The sequence below is a fragment of the Cryptomeria japonica genome, chromosome 5, assembly GCF_030272615.1.
Source record: "Cryptomeria japonica chromosome 5, Sugi_1.0, whole genome shotgun sequence".
NCBI classification, from domain to species: domain Eukaryota; kingdom Viridiplantae; phylum Streptophyta; class Pinopsida; order Cupressales; family Cupressaceae; genus Cryptomeria; species Cryptomeria japonica.
Genome location: NC_081409.1, coordinates 650145316 through 650168364, shown reverse-complemented (window position 1 = coordinate 650168364; position 23049 = coordinate 650145316). Strand labels below are relative to the sequence as shown.

The 23049-nt window shown below is 36.6% G+C and overlaps 1 long non-coding RNA gene across 1 annotated transcript; it reads left to right on the top strand.

Annotated features, from left to right (window-relative positions):
* The first annotated feature begins 13517 nt into the window (after positions 1-13517).
* On the top strand, positions 13518-14350 carry LOC131876372 (uncharacterized). Its single transcript, XR_009372679.1, has 3 exons — positions 13518-13661; positions 13748-13878; positions 13963-14350. It is a non-coding gene; the product is annotated as an uncharacterized LOC131876372 (long non-coding RNA).
* Positions 14351-23049: the final 8699 nt, after the last annotated feature.

The following is a 23049-nucleotide window of genomic DNA, read 5'->3' as shown; positions in this document are numbered from 1 at the left end:
AAAATGTAGAACAAAATGTATTATATCATGAAATCTGATTATAATCAACCGATAACATCCGGGTTACAGAAACCGGCTCATTGGCCTACTAAAACATGCTCAATTATAGAACAGGTCAACACTGGAACCTCAAATCTTAATATCTAGCTTCTATGTCCTGTCTACCACCTTCGATCTAAATTCTAATGCTTAATTACAATGATTTATACGATCCAAGTGATGCAGAAGCATCTTCGGTTCACAACAATTTTGCATCAACCAAAAAGATTTTCCTTTCTGTGTGTTTCGATTTTGGCTACCGGATCCTATGGAGTTGGATTCTTCTTGAAGACTTGATCATCTTTCTGGATTCCAGAACGCCTTGCTTTTGGATCATTTTTCGGCAAGATATCGCTACCGGTTTCCATGACAGTTTCTTGTTACCGATTGTTTCTTTGTTACCGGTTGCCTGAGACCTATTCTGGTGATCTACCAGAACCTATTCCAAAGCTTGTGGAGCCTTGGGCGTTGATTCCAATGTTCCTTGGCATGTGACTGACTGTTTCTCGCGATCTACATTTCATCCTTTGGATTTTTCCAGTGGAATCTCTTGGCGGAGGCCGACCTTGTTTATTTTTGCATGTTAGGTCTTGTACTTCGGGTTTTGATCCTTTTTGGCCCAACTGGATCCTTTGGATCGATATATATATATATATATATATATATATATAATTACACATTAGAATGTAATTGATCAGAATCAATCAGAGAATCACGTAGTTAGACTGTGCGTAGAAGATAGATTATAAGATTCAAGGTCCCAGTTGTGACCTATTCTACCAGGCCTGTGAGCCGGTATATTGTAACCCAGTTGTTACCGGTTGGATGTAATCGAATTTCATGCAATAAATCAATTTGTTCTACATTGCCTCCATCATATCTTTGTGTTTACTCTTGTTGACTGGTCTAGATTGATCTCTTTGAGGTCCCTCCTCACCAATTTTTGCTTCACCAAGGGATCCGGTTGGCCCAAAAAGGGATCAAATACCGAAGAACAAGACCTAATGTGTAGAAACAACCAAGTTAGTCTCCGCCAAAGAAATTCCTCAGGAAAACCCAAAGGATGAAGTGTGGATCAAAGGGAAGGTCGGCCACATGCCAAAGAACATCAGAATCAACGCTCAGGGCTTCACAAGCTACGGAAGGGATCCGGTAGATCACCAAAACAAATAGGTCCAATTGGTTCTGGTGCCAAAAAACTGTCTCGGAAACCAGAATCGATAACTTGGCAGAAAATAATCCAAATGCTCCGCGGTTTGTGAATAAGGTAGATGATCAAGTCCTCAAGCAAAATCCAAGTCCTCAAGATCCGGTGGGCGAATGTCAGAAAATACAAAATGAAATGCTGAAACTGCAAAACAGAAAGGAAATATTTTTTGTTTGTGCAAGATTGCCAACAATCGAGGATGCTCCTGCATCAGACATTCGGGTTTGGTGAAAAAGTGAGTCTCTCACTTTGTTGGGGTCAGAGGAAAACCAAGGCGGTCTACCTCTGCCTAAGAAATCCAAGATGAATCTTCAACTGGTTTGCCTTTCCACTTCACAAGATACTTCTTATACTGACTACTCTGGGTACTACGCCCAATCCTACTATCCAAAATGTCTTCAATCTGATCCGGTTCCTTCCGGGGCAACTGTTTCTCCAAATCTTCAATATTGTCCTCACTGAATTCTGGTTCATGATATTGATGTAGATTTGAAATGTTGAATATAGGTGAAATACTCGGACTATCCGGTAACTCCACTTCATATGCATTTCCGGAACTGAACTTTCTCAAAATCTTGCAAGGTCCAAACTTCCTCATCTGGAACTTGTTATAAGTTCCAACCTGGAATCTTTCTTTTTTTAGATACATCATCACTTCATCACCAACTTCAAATTCCTTATGTCTCTTCTTCTCATATGCTTTCTCCTTATACTTGTTCATGTCCTCCAAATGTTGCTTAACTTGAATATGCAAGGTTGTCATGTGGTCTGCGAAGTCTTCTACTTCTGAAATTCTCTGATCTTCATTGTTGATATTTCTTAATTTTGATATACCTCTAGGGTGTGCTTCGGTAACTATCTCAAAAGGTGTCCTTCCAGTACTCCTGATTACTAAATTATTGTACACAAACTCTGCTTGTGCAAGAATCAAATCCCAACTTTCGGTTTTGTCTCCAACTAAGCATGTTAACAAATTTCCCAAGCTCATGTTAACTGTTTCTGTTTGACCATCAGTCTGCGGGTGAAAAGTAGAATTGAACTTCAAATCTGTCTTCATCTCTTCCAAAGTGTTCTCCAAAAATAACCAATAAACTTGGTATCTATGTTTGAAACTATGCTCTTAGCCAGTCCATGCAATCTCACCACTTCCTTCAAAAATAGGTAAGCTATATGCATTGCATCTGATGTCTTCTTACAAGGTATGAAATGAGCCATCTTCGAGAATCTATCCACTACCACAAATATAGAATCATTCCCTCTCTATGTCTTAGGCAATCCTAGTATTAAATCCATGCTTATATCCTCTGAAGGTCTCTCTGGTACTGTCAAAGGTTTCTACAATCCCACATTCTGACTACTACCTTTTGCAACTTGACAAACTCTACAACTTTGCACATGTTTCCTGACATCCTTATGAATCTGGGGCCAAAAGTAATGCTCACTCATCAATGCTATTGTTTTATCAACACCAAAGTGTCTGACTAATCCTCCACTATGCTTCTCCTTTATCAGATTCTGCCTCATAGAACTCTTAAGTATGCACAACTGAACTCCTCTGAATAAAATGTCATCCTGAATGAAGTAATCCATGCTCTCCAAGGTTCTTTAAAATCCGGGTAATCATCATACAAGATCTTCAACCCCTCATATCCTAATACTGTCACTCTCATCTTTGTTAGCAAATTCCTTCTTCTACTCAATGCATAAGCAACTTTGTTAGATTTCCCATTTCTATGCTTCAACACAAAGGTGTAACTTAGCAAAAATTCTACCCATCTCATATGTCTTTGATTCAAATTACTCTGAGTGTTCAAATACTGCAAGGCTTGATGATCAGTATACAACACAAACTCCTTAGGCAACAAGTAATGTCTCCACTTCTTCAAGGCTTGAACTATGGTGTAAAATTCTTGATCATACACTGAATATCCCCTCCGGGCATCATTCAACTTCTCATTGAAATAAGCTACTACTCTCCCTTCTTGACTCAATATAGCTCCTATTGTTGTTCCACTTGCATCACAATCCACCTGAAACACTTTGTTGAAATCCGGTAAAGCTAACACAAGCTGCTCAATCACTTTCTGCTTCAGCAATTCAAAAATTTTGTTTGCTCTTATGGTCCACTTGAATTCCTTCCTATCTACCCTCATTGTCTCAGTCATAGGACTACAAACAGAACTGAAATTTATGATAAACTTCCGATAGAAAGTAGCCAATCCAAGAAATGATCTTACCTCTCCAATGTGTTCCGATGTAGGCCATTCAACAATTGCTTTTACTTTCTCAGGGTCCATCTTCAAACCATCCTCAGATATCACAAATCCCAAATAGACTAATTCTTCCTTCATGAAAGTACACTTCTTAAGATTTATCAGCAACTTTTCTTCTCTCAACCTCTGCAAAACTTGTCTTCAATGCAACAAATGCTCCTCTTTTGTCTTATTGAAAATTAGAATGTCATCCAAATATACAATAACAAACTTATCCAAGAATTTCTTCAGTACCTCATTCATTAGGCTCATGAAAGTACTCGGTGCAGTAGCTAACCCAAAAGGCATCACCAACCATTCATACAGTCCTTCATTTGTCTTGAATGTTGTCTTCCACTCATCTCCTTCTCTGATCCTAATCTGATGATATCCACTCTTCAAGTCTATCTTTGTGAAGTATTTGGCTCCACTCAAACAGTCCATTATTTCATCCATCCTAGGCAAAGGAAACCGGTATTTCACTGATATCTTATTTATTGCTTTGGAATCGGTACACATCCTCCATTCTCCATTCTTCTTAGGTGCTAATACTGTTGGTATTGCACAAGGACTCAAACTTTCTCTAATCAAACCTTTCTTCAACAGCTCCTGCACTTGTCTATTCAACTCTTCATTCTCTGTCGGTGTCATCTGGTGTGCAGCTTTGTTAGGCAAACTAGCTCCGAGAATCAGGTCTATGCAATGACTGATACTTTTCACAGGTGGTAACCCATCAAGCACATTATCTGAAATAATGTCTTCATACTCTGTCAACAACTCTTTTATCTCTTCCAGTTGTTCTTCTTCATGCTCCAGATTCTCAGTCCTCTTAGGAACTAAGGCAAAACACACATTCTCATGTCTCATCCTATTCAGGAATTTCTTTCCATCTACCAAACAGATTCTAGCATTCGTACAGACTTCACTCTTCAAAGGCTCCTCCAAGGGCAACAAGGTTTGCTTCATCCCATTGGCCACAATAGTGTATATTTTCTTTTTCCCATTATGTATTGCTTGTCTATCAAACTGCCAAGGTCTACCCAACAAAAGGTGACAAATATCCATAGGCATAATATCACACAAGACTTCATCATGATAATTCCCAATTTTTAATTTCACCAAACATTTTTCACTTACTAACAGCTTATGATCATCTCGAATCCATGCTATCTGATAAGGCTTAGGGTGTTTCAATCTTTCCAAATTCAACTCTTCACCATTTCTTTTGAAATAAGGTTATCTGAACTACCACTATCAATAACAACTTTACAGCACTTACTAGATACCTTACATCTGGTCTTGAAAAAATTCTTCCTCTTGAAAGGCTCCTCATCTCCTCCGGTATGACACAAAGCTCTCCTCATCATCAACAACTCTCCATCTCCCAGTTTACTAGCTGATCTGGTTGCAGTTTCTTCTACCAATGTTGTCCTCCCAATGTTCTTTGTCTTCTTACATTCGAAAGCACGATGTCCTTCTCCTCCACACTTATATCAAGTTCCTCTAAACACTGTGTTATCTTGTCTTCTATCATCTTTTCCAAAATTTTCACTCTGGTAGCCATTAGGTTCTCTTCTCCGGTAGAAATTTCTATCATCCACCAACAGGCCCAAATTGAAACCCTACCACGCGAAGCGCGCAGGGGACCCGAGAGGCCGGACGGACACCAGAGAGCCCGAAGGGGGACCCAAGAGGATGGAAGGGGACTGGAGAGGCCAGGCAGGTGACTCAAGAGGCACAGGACCACAGCAGGAGACTCTCGGGCGAGGAAAACTGAGAAGGATGAAGGGCGATCCCAACGGCATGGGACCCGAGCCGAATTAGATTATATATTTAAAATAAAATAAAATAAAAATCTGTACAGCCATACGGGTCCGTACGATAGTTGGTCGTACGGTTGCAAAAAGAAGAAGAAGAAGAAGAAGTCGTGGGGCCAACGAAGGTGGAACCACCATGCGGCGGTCACATCGGCGGTGGACACCCTCATGCCGCACTTAAAACAAACCCCCGCACCTCGCAGCCCATGCAAGGAAAAAGAAGGAGAAGGAAACCCCGCACCACGCCAAAAAAAAAAACGGACGAAGAAAAAAGAAAAAAAAAAGAGAGACGAGCACAACAACGCACAAACAAACACAGCCGAACAGTGGAGGGTTGTTGACTGCATGGGAAGGTGGCCGGGGTGCCATCGAGGACATTACAGTGAAAAAAAAAAATGACGACGATCAAATTGAAAAATCATTCGATGACATACGGAGCCAGGACGCTTAAAATATTAGAGTGGAGAAGAAGGGTTTTGACACCTTAAAATATCACAGAAATGATGTGCGCCATGGAGAAGAAGGGTTTTGACACCTTAAAATATCACAAAAATGATGCGCGCTACCCCTCGACCCCACTGGGGGCATTGCCCCCAGACCCTAGTTTATTTTGAGCTATAGTACACTTGTTGGAGTTGGACGGAGGGCATTGGAGATGTCACGGTAAGTGTTGTGGTTGTCCGTACTGTGAGAAAGAAGCCTGCAGCTAAGCATTGGCAGGGAAGCCATAAGCCGTAGAGGGAGACGGATTTGGAGGTTGCGAACACACAGAGTTTGAGGGAAGGCATTGCAGGTCCACGCAATTGTATGATAGCAGAGAGTTATTCAGTTCAGTTAGCAGCCTTTGGGGAGTGTGATGGACAATTTGAGGTGTCTCCTAGCCTTTGTGCCAAAGGGTTGTGGCCACCCCCAGGTAGGAATGGTACGCTTGAGGAACTTGGAGTATGTCTCGGCTGGACGTGAGGTTGCCTTGGTGGATGCAGAGAGGGCTCAAGAGGAATTGACCACCAGGTTGGAGGCAGTACTAGCGTGAGACATAGCCCAGCGTACCCAGGAGTTGGATGCTGAGAGGGCAGCGCGAGTGGCTATCGAGGACAAATTGGCTAGGGAGACAATATCATTTGAGTAGCAGTTGGTGGAGGTTGAGACTGAAAAGCATGTTTTGCAGACAAGTTTGGTTTAGGCACAGGAGGGTTGTGATGTCAAAGGAAGCACTAATGGTGAAATCCACACTTGAGCATCGAATGGTAGCAGAAAAGGGTGTTCAGGCGAGGACGCAGCAAGTGTATAAGTTTCGGGCTCGACTGGCATCAGTAGTTCTGTTTAATGTCATTTCTATTTTGTATTAAGTCATCTGGAGATGACTTCTTTTCTTTTGGGGGGGATGATGTTGGCGGCAATATTGTACACGGAAATAAAACTAGTTAATTAAGTTGTAATTGTCTTGGTTAGTTGGCAACCGAGGGGTGGCAGTTGCGGTGCGACGGTTGGCCCTCGCACCCCCTCGGTATCTTTATATACTTCCGAATGTAACTTATGAAGGGAGAAACAATGTTGAATGGAATAACATCTGATATATTGCATCTGATATCTATGGCAATATTATTTTGCATTACGTGTTTTATCTGTGTGCTTTAAGTTATTCACCCGAGAGGGTAAACAACCTCTTCAACACTCTACAATTTGATCAAACTGAGTTTATCTTGTATAGATATCCGCAATCCATTCAAATATTTTACAACCTATTCAACCTCATCAACATGTCTGAATCTGATATTCAACTTGTAGAATGGTTCAGTGTACTCCTTCACACTAGATTCCTTCTGTTTCAAATTCTGCAACTTCCGGAACAGATTCACTTGATAATCAACTGACATAAATTTTGATTTTAACTTAGCAACCATCTGATGCCATGTTTTGATCTTTTCTTTACCTCTTCTCTGTCTATCAACCTACAAATGCTCCCACCAAAGGGATGCATGACCTTTCAACCACGTACATGCATAGTTCATCTTCGTTTCCTCTGTAGTGTTCTCAAAATCAAAATATTTCTCCATCTCCGAGATCCAATCCATTAATGCATCTGAGTCCAACTTTCCATCATATTCTGGTGGGGTAAAATGAGGTTTAGTATTTGCCCTACTCAAAACCCTTAGAATCCTCTCTTCATCTGGATCAATCGTCAGTGGGTTTACTTATTCTATTGGGGCTTCTTCTCCTTCATCTTCACTCACATCTTCAATATGTCAGCCTCTTCTCTGTGTTGTCTCAACGGCTTCCAATTGGGCTATAATTCCTCGTAATATTTCCATCACAATAGGGTCTGCATTCCCACATGCTCCACCATTCCTATTTCCTCTTCGCACCATCTTCATGCCAGCCCTCTACAGTTGTAGGTCGAATCCACAATCCGCCACCCTACAACAAAATTTCTCAGGACAATACAATCTTCGGAACGAAAGCTCGCTCTGATACCATTGGTGCAATCATCGGTTTGGAGGGACCGCAAAGAGATCAATCTGGGCCAGTCAACAAGGGTAAACACAACGGAAACACAAGGATACAATGGAGGCAATGCAAAACAGAATGTATTATATTATGAAAACTGATTACAATCAACTGGTAACATCTGCGTTATAGAAACCGGCTCACTGGCCTACTAAAACATGCTCAATTACAAAACAGGTCACAACTGGGACCTCAAATATGAAGATCTAGCTTCTATGTTTTGTCTACCACCTTCGATCTGAATTCTAATTCTTAATTACAATGATTTATACGATGCAAGGGATCCAGTCGTCCCAAAAAAGGATCAAATGCCGAAAAACAAGACCTAACGTGTAAAAACAACCAGGTCGGCCTCCACCAAAGAAATTCCTCTGAAAAATCTAAAGGATGAAATGTGGATCAAAGGGAAGGTCGGCCACACGCCAAGGAACATCGGAATCAACGCTCAGGGCTTCGCAAGCTACGAAAGGGATCCGGTAGATCACCAAAGCAAATAGGTCCAACCGGTTCCAGTGCCAGAAAACTATCTCGAAAAGCGGAATCGATAACTTGCCAGAAAATGATCCAAATGCTCCACGGTTTGGGAATAATGTAGATGATCAAGTCCTCAAGATCCGGTGGGCCAATGCTAGAAAATGCAGAATGAAATGCTGAAACTACAAAACAGAAAGCAAAACAAAAAGGAAATATTTTTGGTTGATGCAAGATTGCCAATAACTGAGGATGCCCCTGCATGAAGAACCTTGTCTCTCAACTCAAAATTAGGTGCCATCTTATCAATGCATGAAACAACACCTACCATGACCTCCTCATAAGGCCTAAAAGAATTAAAGAAGTAGAATTTCGGGTTCAAGAAGTAGGCGAAGGTATGTATCGGTTGGTGGAGGTTGTTTGTCCACCTACAATCAATGATGCACCAAAGGATTTCACATTTTCTTGTATTTTTCGTCATAGTAATGTGAAATGGCATCTTTGGCCCTATCCATGGCCTCATAAATGAAACCCATTGATAGACCCTCTCCATCCACCTTATGAAGAACCCTTACTAAAGGTTTTGTCACCTAAAAAAATGAAAACAAATTTTAAATTAGTACAAAATGAACCCCTAAAAATTATCTTGTACATAAAGTTTACATGTGTGTTTGTTACTAACCCCAATCAACTCCTCTCCACTTTTGGTGAACCCTTCATAAAAAACAATGCTTACAATCTTCTTCGCTTTAGCTCTTTTAGAGTATGTAGACTCCAACCAAGCATCTGACACAAACATTTGCTTAAGATGAGGAATGACACCAATAATGCTTTGCAAAGTGAGGAAGTGGCTAGCAAATCATGTCACTCCATGGCGCACAAGGTCCTTGCCATTTGTGTGTTTTTTCATTAAAGCAAGGACCCAAGTATGATTGTAGATGAATTTGGTGACACATTTTGCATCTTCAACCACCCTTTTCACCCATCCAATCTTCCTAATATCCTCTAACAATAATTCCAAGCAATGTGCAACACAAGGACTCCATGTAATTGTAAGGTGCCTCTCCATAAGCATTCTACCTGCAACTACATATGCAGCTGCGTAGCTTGTGATAATTTGGACAATATTTTCAACTCCAACTTCCTAGATCACTCCATCCAATAGATTACACAAAGTTTCTGCATTTTTATTTTCTTTTGAGACATCAAAAGACTTTAGGAATACTATTGCACCATTTGAAGCCACCAAGAAGTTGAGGAGATTCATATTTCATCCATCTGTCCATCCATCTGATAAAATGATGCATCATTTTCTCCTCCAATATCTTTTTTGATCATCAACCAAAACTTGTGTATTTTTGACGACTTGATCTAGCAATGGCCCACTGAAGTATCTACCTGTTGGGGCCTTAAACCCCTTACCTGCAACTATAAATGCATTAACCAAACCTTGTCAATATGGATTATTCACCGTATTGAGAGGTAAATTATTATAATACCAAAAGTTTGTTGTTGTTATCCTTGCTTGCTCATGCTTCTCTCTTTTCCATCATGTACCTTCAAGTAAAGGTTGTCCTCTTGGAACATTGTGTGGAACAAAGTAATTAGGATCTGATCTAAGAGGAGTCTCAATAGCCTCACACTCATTGTCACCAAAAGATGAAAGTGGTTGACATAAATTTAGGCTTCCACGAGTGTAACCAAGGGGACCTGAAGTGGACAATGTGGGATTCATTGCAATGTTAGGAAATAATGTTTTAAACCCACTTATATTTAATCCATTTCCTACATAACCAATGAGAGAAACATGCATACAAGCTTACGAAATCACTATAATGCAAAGATCAAAATAGACAAGCCACAAGATAACGCAAGAATAAGGGAAAAACCCAGCCTCCAAAAGCATCCATACTCCATTATATTAATCAACCATAAAACAATATAAAGTTACAATGAATACCTTTGAACCATCAAGCCCTCCAATGCATTCTCATGTGTCGAAGCATGAATCCTCACATCCCAAACCATGCTTCACAAATGCAAACCTCCAAAGGACAATACAATGATAGCCCAAATCTAGTAGCCAACCTTAACCACTAAACATGTTCTTGCTTTTATAGACCCAAACTCACACAAAAACAACTAGTGGTAAAGTAAAACCATGTGCCACAAAACCATTTGATTACCTACCCCTTGACCCCACATTTAATATTGGGTACTAAGTTTTTTCCTTTTTAAATATTTTCCTTAATATTAAATAATTACAATATAATAATCCCAATGTTATAATACAACTCATCAAGTGGCTCCGAGAACATTCCAAGGGAATCTCTACATGTTACACGCCCATGTGCAACATCACATAATAAATATTACAATTACAACATTATTATGCAAAGTGGACAACACCTTATTGCCCAACAGCAACTACTATGGTTTCTTTTGGTTTTTGCCTTTCTTCCTTTTGCATATCATACTCAGCAAGAAGGGCTTTCATCTCTCTAACAATCTCCGGAGTTATTTTGTCACATATCTCGACACCTTGTCCAGGTATTTGTGCAAGGTGGTATTTTAATCTATTGATTCCACTAGTCATCCATTTGCTACATTTGGCGCAAGTGACCTCCCCTTTGTTTCTCGGTATCCCATACTTCCATGCTTTGTCTTTTGGTCTTTTTGTCTTCTTGGCTTTGGGGTTGCCCTTGGAGTTGGAGTTGAACTTGCTATTGCTGTTTTAACATGAAAAAATAGAAAAATCAGTAGGGTTTTGTGGAAAATCAACAAAAAAAAAATGATAATGAATCATTTAAAAAAAATATAAGGAAAAAGTTAGGAAGGGAAATAGAAATTTTTTTTGGCAGCATATCCCTTGTTTTTTAAGATTTTTTTGATTTTCAAAACATGGAAGTGAAAAAAAAAGAAGAAAAATCTTTATCTAGATCTCTTTTGCTGTTTTGATCTTGTTTCCTATCCTTCTTCAAACCCTACAAACCTGTTTTGAGCAAATACAAATGCCAAATGAGTGAAAGATTTTAAAAAAACACTTTTTAACTCTCCCTGGGTGTGTTGAGCTGTGACACGAGTCTTCTTGTCGGACTCGTGAGTCTTGTGCCAGGACTCGTCTGGACTCAGATTGTGAGTCCTTGGTGAGTTGACTTAGCCCGCCAACAGATTCGCGAGCCTAGATGAGTCTATGACGAGTCCCACGAGTCTACAAACTATGTCTCAATAGCTGCATGGGATATCCTAGGTTCGATCTGTAGATCTAAAAGATTTTAGATGCTGCATCAGTGAAAGAGACTAAGAATGTAATTAGAATTTGTGGTAGAAATTAAAGGGGAGTATTAGTAAGTATTAATTTCTCCCACCAAATCAATCGTCAAACACAGCCATTAAAGCAACAGCTTCCACTACATTCTATATGTCTCTCCCTGCTGACAATCCAGATATTTATCTGTTATTTATTGCTCTCTTATCCTCACAACTACCGTGTAGACTAAGACATCAATTTTAATCTCCTCATATTGGCTATATATAAGATGTAATGCAAATTGTTACTCACTCTCTCAGCAGAGCCCAGCTCCGCAGAGCTGCTAGGAAATATTCAATGTAAAGTTCTATGATGTTCAATATGATTTCTGAGTTTGTTATTTTCTCCTGTTTTTGTTTCCATCAAGATTGTTGAAAACCCTAGGCGCTTTATTACGAAATAAAAAATCTACTAAAATTACCTTCAGATCCTTTAAACCTGTAACTTGCTGAGAGTCTGCCTAGAATCACTGTTTTGTATGAATATTCAGCTGGAGGTTACTATGAATGAATCAATGTGGTGAAGAAGGATGATAAATTTGCATCTAAATTTAACCGCTAGGCACTTAACCAGTTTAAAATGGTTTATAATTTAGAAAGTCCATGCATGAGGAACTCTTGCCACGTGAAATTTGATTTTTTTAGTGGACCCAAAAAAATGCTTTGTGACCTTCTACCACTTTTCCTGCCTCAGTCTAGTTTAGGAAAATCAGGAAAAGAAAAGTGATTTTCTGGAGTTTTCTCTATCTCTTTGATACTTAAGTCAGTTTAGCAAATCTGTAGAAGTGACTTATTAGAATTGTCTCTACCATTTTTTCATACCTTAGACAATTTTTGACCATCTCAAGTCCCTGACCTCTAATTTGTACTCTCTCTAGTAATTTTGATTGGTTATGGATTGTCTTGTGAAATCATTCAGCACGTCGTCCTGCATGATAGGGTTCAATGAGCTTTTAGCCTCTGTCTTGATCTGATTCAAAACTCATACATTTCCAAAGTCTTGCTCTGAGGCTGATTTGAGGACTATCCAATGTCTTGATCTGATTCAACACTCATACACTATCTGAAGTATGAAATTCAAACTCATACATTTCCTAAGTCTTTCTCTGAGGCTGATTTGAGGACTACCCAATGTCTTGATCTGATTCAACACTCATACTGTATCTGAGGTATGAAATTCAATGGGCAGCCTTTTCTGTTGCAGGTTTGGTATGTGTTTCAGTAGTTTGCAATTCTTGTTCTGGGTCATTTAGGAACTGGTTCTACAAATTTTACTGGTTTTTGTAATGTCTTTGCCACATTGACTTCGAGACCTAGTTACCAGAAACGCGACGGGAGACTTCCGTTTCGCGTTTCGACAGTAGAAACGGGTTTCCGTTACGGCCGTTTCACCCGCGATTTTCATTTTTCTAGCAGTTGCCGTTAAAATTTAAATAAAAACTTCCCCAACTTCTAGATGGAGTTTACATTAGTTTATAAATGCCAATAAAGTCCAAGCTGGAGTTTACATTAATTTGCAATTTTTGTAAGCCAAGTTAAATATCACACAAATTTATTTTTGTCCTCCTGATTTTATTATACTTATTGTGTGAAATGTTTTATACAAATTATTTTAAAATGAAAGAATGAAATCAAAGAATGTTTAAAATTTTTATAGAGATATATGTTTTATAATTTTTATTTTTAAAATTAATTATATATATATATATATATATATTAAAAATCCGTTTTTTATATGCAATCTTTTAAACTTCCACGAATAGCCTTTTTTGGAATAGACGAAGAGGGTGGTTTTGTCAACTGATCTTGAGGATTCCTCTAATAGATTCGGGTGGGTTTTGACATCTCTGAAATCGATCATGTACTAAATCACATTTTAGCTTAATCTGATTTTCTTTTGATATGTTTTGCATCTTAAATTGGAATTGCTATACAATGCATAAGAAGAGCTTCTATAAATCACACCTGCACTGAAGTTGCTTTATTTTATGACTAATGATTTTACTTTTAACGCAGGAAAAGTCACTCAAACTGGAAAACGCTGAGCTGAATAAAAAAGTAACAAACTGTCCTATCCTTCTACTCACTGCCATCATAATCTTTCTTTTGCTTTTGACCAGAATGGAATTCTAAATATGATGCAGATTAGTAGAAGTCACAAGGCATCCCACCTTGATATTGACATCATGGAAGAAGCCAGTGATATATTGGAAACATACGCTGCAACTCAACAAGATCTGTCTCAAACTAACTTTAATCTCACCCTTAATCTCACGTAATTTTCATGATGATATCTTCTCCTAACTATTCTTCTTTACCTCAAAAGAATTTTTTTTAATCAAGTGACTTGTGTGTGCAGCCTGTCTTGAATTCGAGGGCATTCTATGGTCTCTGTGTTTCTGTAACTCGTTTAAGGCACTGTAAAGTTCGTGAAGTTGAACTCTATTAACCAGATCATACGTATCAAACTTAATTCTTAGGAAATCTAAAAATTCCATTGAAGCTACCATGCTCATTTTTTTTTAATAGGATTTAATTAAATTGAAAATAATTTATAGATTGAAAATGGATCTAAGTGCATATTTCAGAGCGTCTTATGGTTGCCCTTATAATACCCTTACTTGTAAAGAGCAGACTTCAACATTTAAAGAAGCCAAAGCATAAGAATATTTTTTAATTTTTTTTCTTATAAATTTGAATCATGTGCTAGAATTTTCGGTGATAAAATTTTGGTATTTTAAAAGTAAGCGAATATATTTCCAAAAAGTTTTTATGTTAAATTGAATAACTTTAATTTGAAATTTTCAATAAGTTGTTGGCAAAAGCCTGTGATATGCTGTGCTAGGCATATAATGCTTGACTCGATATCATGGTGCCGAGTTCAATATCTTAATCTATTATTGACAACAGAGTAGAAATTCTTTCTTTTGTTTTCCAGTACCTCTTGAATGCTTAGAAATGTTAAAATTTACTGGAATAAATAGGTAGTTGGTCATCCATGATCCAGTCATCTGAGCTTGAAGTAAAAAATAGATAATGTCATTAATATCTTTCTGATTTTGACTTTTAGAGTGATGCCTAAACTGAAGATTTTGCTCATCTCTTACTGCTCAAACCAATAGAAGATAAATTCTAACAGCAAAAAGAATTTACAACATTGAAAATTCAGAAAAATAGATCAAATATACACTCACTGTTCCTTGAGTCGTCTGAGAGCAAATCGTACCACCAAAAAAAATGCTTACAGCATTGAGTATTCGATATACAAAATAAATCATAATAGACAGCAGAAACTGAATTGCTCAGAATTCTTGAAACAAAAGACTGTATTGCTGCTCTGAAATCACAAACCTTTTTCTCTATTTACTAACTTCCTTCTTGGTGTACAATTGAAAAATTGTATTTCATTCTTTAATTACACAGCTTTCAAATTGGCAGATAAAGCACTCAAAAAAGCATTGGAACTAGTGTTTATTAGTAGCTTTTTAAAATATTTCATGTGAAAATTGTTTGTTTAAATTTCAATTGTGTAGCAACATCACTTATAAACATACTTTTCTTTGACGTTGAGTGCACACAAAAGATGGTCTCGGATCTTTAATAATTGAATTTTTGGAAGCACTTATGTAAATATATCTGTAAGATGTTCTCGATTCTTTGTATAGGTTTCTTGGCTTCTTGGCAAACATAATTGCACTCATGTTATGCAACTATAAAAATATATCTGTAAGATGTGCTCGAGTCTTTGGATAGGTTTCTTGACTTTTTGGCATATTTAATTGCACTCATGTTATGACAGAATTATGGTAGGTTAAATTTATTTTTTTTCAATATTTTCTAAAACTTACTTTTGGAGCAATAGTGTTTGTGTACTTGCAAAAATGACGATTATAGATAAAAAAGCAACCAAACTTTTCTTTCTTTATTTTCACGAAGAAATTTAAATGAAGTGAAAAATAATTATTGGATGCAAATTTCTGGTCATCCAAACTACATCTCCAATTAGAATCACTAAAGTCAAGAAATTCAAATATTTTAGAAACATATTGTTGAATATTAACACCCATTTACTTTTTACATATTGAAATATCTCAATATCTTCTTTAATTATATTTATATGATTTATATACCTTAAAATAAAAGAAACAAAAGAAGCAATATCTAGGTTTTTTTGAACAAAAACAATTCAACTTCCAACATTCTTTTTAAGTTGTTTCATCAATTATTTCAGCATCATCCTCTCAACAAAGTACAACTCCATGAGTATTTTGAGTAGAGATTGGTAACAATCAACCATATTGAGTTTTTTCTACATATCTTTTGCATATGTTGTTTTACAAATGAAAAGTCCATTTTTTATGGACCGCCATTGTTAGAAAGTATTGTATGAGATCTTAATATTTAATTCTAAAGTAATTCATTGTAACAATTTCGAACTTATATTTCATTTTAGAATTGTTACTTATATACAACAAATTATCAACATATAAACGTATATTATATTGAAAATATCTATCAATCTTAGCATATCATATTCTTGGTGCTCACTTAAGGGCATAGAAATACTTCTTCCACTTCAAAACTTTTTGGTTGTTTGGACTTAGACTTCCTCTTCTACTTACCTATTTAAAAAGGAAATCTTTACATCCATGTGATGTATGTTCTATTTCTTTTGAGTTGTTAGTTAAACCGCCATTATAAGGGTCTTTTATCTTGCTACTAATGTAAATATCTCATCAACCTGAGTAGCAGTGTTGGAAATGCTAGAATACATGCCAATGCATGCCTCCTCAGCTTCCATATCACCAGCACCACCTGTGACCAAATCCAAACCTTTCAGAAAAAATGAAAGGTTCTGACCCACCATTACCCTCTTACTAGGGGGTTGTGTATCATGGTGTTTAAAACTGTCTGCAAATTTGCCCCTACCTTGCCCAGCATGTCGTGGAAAGTTTGTGTAATCAACATCATATCCTAGATGAAATTCTACATACAATTATTTGCAAAAATACTGTGGTAGCTCATCCTTCTGTGGCCACCTATGATGTGTCGCCAATCGTCTAGGATATATGAATGGTGCAACAATAGGATCCTCACATCTAGTGACCCGATATCCTCTAACTATAGCCATTTCCATGTAAAATGGGAACATGGATTTCACATTCACTGCAGAAACATCTCTATCTATTGTTTTCCATTTAACTGTGCCATAGACAGTGTGAGATAAAGTCCTATAAAAATGCTTAATGTCATCATATGGGTTGTATGATTGAGCAAGCTCAATCATACACGTTAGCTCATCTCTAATACGTTCTAATTTATCCCTATTGGCCAACACATAAGTGTTATTTAAAGTTCGTTGTAACTGTACTAGAGAGGATTGCATTCTCAAAATAGTCTGAGTACGAGCATTCTCTGAATTCTTAGGAGTACTCTCAAGAGTCTCAGACCTACGTGAGGTTTGCTGAGGATCAAGATCCACATTTAGCTCAGAAGAAAAATGTTGTGAACTACTAGAAGCCATATCTAGATGTGATGTTAAATATATGAATATATATGTGTGTGTGTGTACATTAAATTGACTTTAAAACAAGTTCATATACAATGTATGCCACAAACAAGATGAAGCATTGTACAAATATGTTTTAAACATTTTAAATAAAATGAATCAAATGAACTGTGACCTATAGACATTTAAACTTAAAGATTACATTGAAAAACAAATTACATGAACTTATTTAACATAAAAAATATAATATGCATATGCAACTACACCATTATAGATAATGATTATGATCATTTTATTAAACTAGAAAGTTACGCCAAATATCAATAGTAATAATCATTCTAGCATAATTGTACTTCAAATAAAAAATTTCATAATAGGTATATAATGTTGGAGTAAAATAGACAATCACCTAATTTATTAGTAAATTATTAATTAGGTCTCCTTTTACTTTATGCTTTTATAAACATTCATTAGTGTACAATGTAATCTAGTTAATCTAGTTTAATTCATATTCATTTCAATATCAAATGTTTTTCTAGATCAAATCTCAAATTTGGATAGCTTGCAATCATAGCTTTTCCTCTCTAGATGTGATTGGTGTTTTTATTGTAAGTGATTCTTGGGAGTTGTGAGGCTCAATATCAACTCCAACATTCAAATACGGGGTTGTCATGAAAACCTCCCACAGAGGTTGTGTCCTCATGATGCTTGGTAACCAGATAAGAAAACATTACCGAAGTATTAGCTACATCTACTCATGTTGCACTCCACTCAACATACTAGTCCTATTATACCTTATACTAGGTGTATGCGGGAAAATGTGGTGACCAAAATGAATAACTCAAGATCAAAAAACCCACACACCAAAGAGACTCTTGGTGCAAGTATATGAACTAATTGAACTAGTTCAATTTCCCAAGGGGTGTCATTACAACTTTCCACATTTTGCTTTTCCAACCTAAACAACCTATCTCAAGTCATTACTCATGACTTTTTAAACATTCCTAAGACCATTCTAAGCCTCTCTAATGATCACACCAAGTTATGCCACTTTTGACCATCAATAAGGCCACTTCAACTATTCAAACTACTACCTATTCACAAAGTGCAAACCTAGGAAGAAAACCAACTCAACTAGGCCTACACTTGACTCAAATCAAACATCACACACACCTTGGACCCTCATGGATTCCTTATTAGGAACCTGACTTGGCTAAGGTCAGTACAAGCCAAAATTGTGGAAGGACTATAAGCCTAAGTCCTAGGTGCTCCTACACCATCTATCTCATGGGATCCTTAAAGTCAATGTTTTGTTCTCAGATCATTGAGCAAATGACTTAGAAATGACAACTCAAAGAACGAGTGATATTTGACCTATATGCATGAATGCATTATAAGACATATATGATATGTTAAAACTACGATGATGAAGATAATGATATGGTAAAATATTAACAAATTATCCTAACATGATATGCTAGCCTAGCATGAATATTCTATGATATGGAAATGAAATGCTTTTAAATATTTATGATGATATTTTAACAAGTAGAGGTTAAAATGCTTAATAAATTGGACTATAATGTAGATGCGTGAAACTTGGATGATATAAATATGAGGAATGAGAGCTCTATTTATAGGGAAATTTGGACAATGGATGGTTAAGATTGAATAATCTTAACAAGGGCTAGGATTGAAAGTTAATCAATCCATGTTTACAATTTTCACCAATGAAATGGTGACAATTGTCAACAAGAGGTTGTTTGAGAGGAGATGCAAAAAGTATTAAATTCTTAAGAAGACATGAAGGTTACCCTAGGAGATAAGGGTTAAGGTTAGGTTAGAGTTATCCATTAGATAAAGGTTTTACCCAAGGGGTAAACTCTTGTGCAAGGGTTAATAGGATAACCAAGGTTAAAGCCATGAATGTTTGATGAGACCCTTGAGTCAAAAGGATTGTTAAGTTAGAGGAAATTCTCTAACCAAAGGTCAAAGGTGAGTTAACCATAACTGGTTATGGAAGAGCCTTAATAGTTTGGAAGACTTTTAGAGGTTAACCATTTGAAGACATAAAGCCTTCAATGGTTATTGAAGACTTTGGAGGCTTTGAGAAGTGACACCTCTTTGCTTAGGAATGTGACAATAATTAGGAGATGAATTAGGCTAAATTGGAAGTGATTAGAAGAATCTAGAAGGGGTTTAGGAGACAAGTGGGAGATGTAGGAAAATGCAAGTGGATGAGGGAAAAAGATTTTAATTAAAATAAAATTACTTTATTTCAACCAAAATAGATGTAACTTGCATAAATACAAGTGGGAGGATTTTATAAATAAATTAGATTTATTTATTTGCAACGATCAATTTAATTAAATGTAAATTTAATTAAAAATGAGAGGGGAATTAATTAAATAAGTGATTTATTTAATTAAAGGGTAGAAAAGGTTTAGGTAAATTTAAATAAATAAATTGAGTAATTTATTTAATCAAATAAATGAAAACGAAGAAATTAATTAAATAGAATTTAATTAATAGGGGGAATGGGGTTAAAATAAATATTAAATATTTATTTAGGAAAGTGGTCAGATTTATACATCTACATGTTGCTCCTCTTTGAAGTGGCGTGTGTGCACATGTTGATTCAAAGAAAAATTGTTGGATATGCTTGCCAAAATTTGATCGATATGATGTCCTAGATGTAGATTTGATGAATGATATTGTGATGCCGCCTAAGGAGATGAATCAAGGATCTAGTGAAAAGTTGTCAAGTTGATGAGCATTTTTGAATTAATTGTGATATGAGTTCATATTGACTGCGTTGTATGAACATTATTGATTCATCTCCCAAAAAAAATGATGTTGATGAGGTTAAAAATGAAAAAGTAGGAGTAAAATTCGTGCCCCACTTATTAACCCTTGATTTTACCCTATTAAAAGGTAGAAAGTGACTTTAAAAAATCATTTGCACACTTGTCTCTTTGTGATTGTGACATTTGGAGCTCTGACGATAATGTTGATTCCATATTTTTCGCACTGATTTGAGCGCGTCAGGCGATACCGAAGACCCGCTGCATATGGCCCACCAGCAAGTGGCCGAAATCCATTTTCGTTTCTAATTAATTTTATTTATCTTCGTCACATTTTTCAATTTTGGGTAGAATTTTGTTGATTTAGTGTGTAAAAAACCCTAGGTAGGTTTAGCATCTCAGTGTCACATTACAACGAGGTCGAGGGGTAGGTTAGTGCGTAGGGTGGTTTTAGCGCATAGGGTATGTATAGAAGCACAATGGGTAGGTCAGTTAGCGCGTAGGATAGCATAGTGCATTGGATAAACAGGGTAGCACAATGGGTAGGCTAGTTAGCGCGTAGGATAGGTTAGTGCGATGATTGTCTTTTATAGCACATTTATGGAAAAGTTTAGCTCATATGTGGCAGCTTAGTGCTTTGGGGCCCTGATTTAGCACATGGGGTACAAAGTTGGAAAAAAAAAAGCGATGCTCTGCAAAAAAGATTAGAAAATCTGTTTGATGGCAACACACACAAGAGCACAAGAAACAAACGTTAGTGTTAGCAACAAAAGATTATCCTAAACAGGCATATCAAGAGAGATATTAAGCATGAAATAGAAAGCATATAAACATAGAATAAAATAGCTAATCAAGATGCTCATAGTTGCTCCTCCCTTGTTCCTCTCCTCTCCAAGTCTCGAACGAGTGTAGCTCTCAGCTTTTAGCACTAGCCATGGATGCCATATGGAGATTCAAGATGGTTGAATATGATAAGCAAATGTTATGCAAGTGTAGATAGTGATGCTATGAGAAAGCTCTCTGCTAATGCCAGTATAACAACAATACTCTAATGCTTCCTTCTTTGCTTGAGGAGAAGGGTTCTATTTATAGAAGAAATGAGGAAATGAAGGGCTAAGATTGAGCAATCTTAACAAAGGTTAGGATTGAAAGATATTCAATCCATGTGAGACTTTCAACTGAATCCCATGTTGACAAGTGTCACCATGAGGAGGCTTGAGAGGAGAGATAAGGAGCATTAAATGCTTGAGGGGACATGATGGTTACCCTAGTCAAAGGAATAAATGGTTTGAAGAGACACATGGGTTACATGAGGGTTAAGTTAGGGGTCAAAGTCCTTAACCATGGGTGCAAGTGGAATTAACCATTAATGGTCATGTAAGAGCCATAAGTGGTTTGGAAGACTTTAGAGGTTAATTTGTTGAACACACAAAGTATTAATTGCTTTTCAAAGACTTTAGAGTCTTTGAGAAGTGACTCCAATTTGCTTAGGAATGTGACAATATTTAGGGGATGGATTAGGTTAATTAGGGAAGGTTTAGAAGAATCTAGAAGGGGTTTAGGCATGCAAGTGGATTTTGTAGGAAAATGCAAGTGGGAGGAATTTTGGTATTTTCAATTAAAATAAAATCATTTATTTCAATTAAATGGTGTAATTTTCATTGGGTAAATATTCAAATAAATATTAATTTATTTAAATGAGAAAAAGGAAGATAAAGCATTAAAATGCTTGAAGACTTTGAGGGAAACCATTAAAGACTTGAAGACTTTAAGGAAAACCATTAAAGTCTTAAGAAGACTTTAAGGGAAGCCATTAAGTTTGAAGACTTTAAAGCCATCAAGTTTGAAGACTTTAAGGGAAACCATTAAAGGTTTCAAGTGGGTGAGGATAAATAAGATTTTAAATAAATAATTTATTTAAAATAGTTGTGCAACTTGCATTTGTAGGAAAATGCAAGTGGGTGGAGGATAAAGGTGATTTAAATAAATGATTTATTTAAAATAGTTGTGCAGCTTGCATTTGTAGGAAAATGCAAGTGGGTGGAGGATAAAGGTGATTTAAATAAATGTTAATTTATTTAAATGTGAGAGATGAGATTTTGGGGGTTTTAAATAAATATTAATTTATTTAAATGTGAGAGAAGATTTAATTAAACAAATATGATTTATTTATTTAATTAATGGTCTGAATTTGGCTAAGTGAATTAAATCAAATAAATTGAATAATTTATTTAATTAATAGGAGAAGAGGGTTAAGATGAATTAATTAAATATTAATTTAATTAATTATTGATTGATGGTTAAATAATCAAATAAATACTAAATATTCATTTAATTAAGTGGACAGATTTATGTGACTACATTTGCCCCTCTTTGAGACGGTGCGGTTTTATCGCGTCGTTTCAAAGAAAGAAAAATAGGTGTGTGGGTGATATGCCCCCTTGAGAGATGGGCCGAATTTTTTTTGAAAAATCGGGCGATCTCTCGAAAAAGAATGAAAAGTGGAGGGGAGGTAGAATAGAAGAAATTAGAACTAATGATGAAAGAATCGGAGAAAATGGAGTGAATATGAAGAAACAACAAGCCAGCGAGTACCCTGAGGTCATGCAAGAGATACATAGCAGATGTAGTGTGGGGTTTGGATTGATGCTATACAATTGATCAAAATTGGTTGGACAATCTGGTGCAATCGGTTTAATTGCCCCTGTCAAGTCAAAGCGTGATAGTTGATGTCAGTTGGTCACTTGGACATGATAAAGTCTGAGTAAGTGAATCAAAGTGACCTGATGTGACTTAGACAATTGATGTAATTGTCCGATAAAGTCAAGGTATATGAAGCAAAATACTCGTTGAGACGTAGACAATTGATGTAATTATCCGTTGGATTGTGTTTGATTGGTTGATCAATTGATAGTATGTGCATGTGATGGATGGTTGTGGGAAATCATGGCGGCCCCGTTGAGACTAGGTCATTATGATAAATACCTGATGTAGTCTAGGATTACCATGATCGATTACTTGTTGAGATCCGAAGATACTTGATCAAAGTATCTGTTGATAGTCTAGGTGTGTGGGAGTCGATGTATCTATGTAGACAAAGTAATTGGCTTAATTTTGTGGATGAGTGAGGATG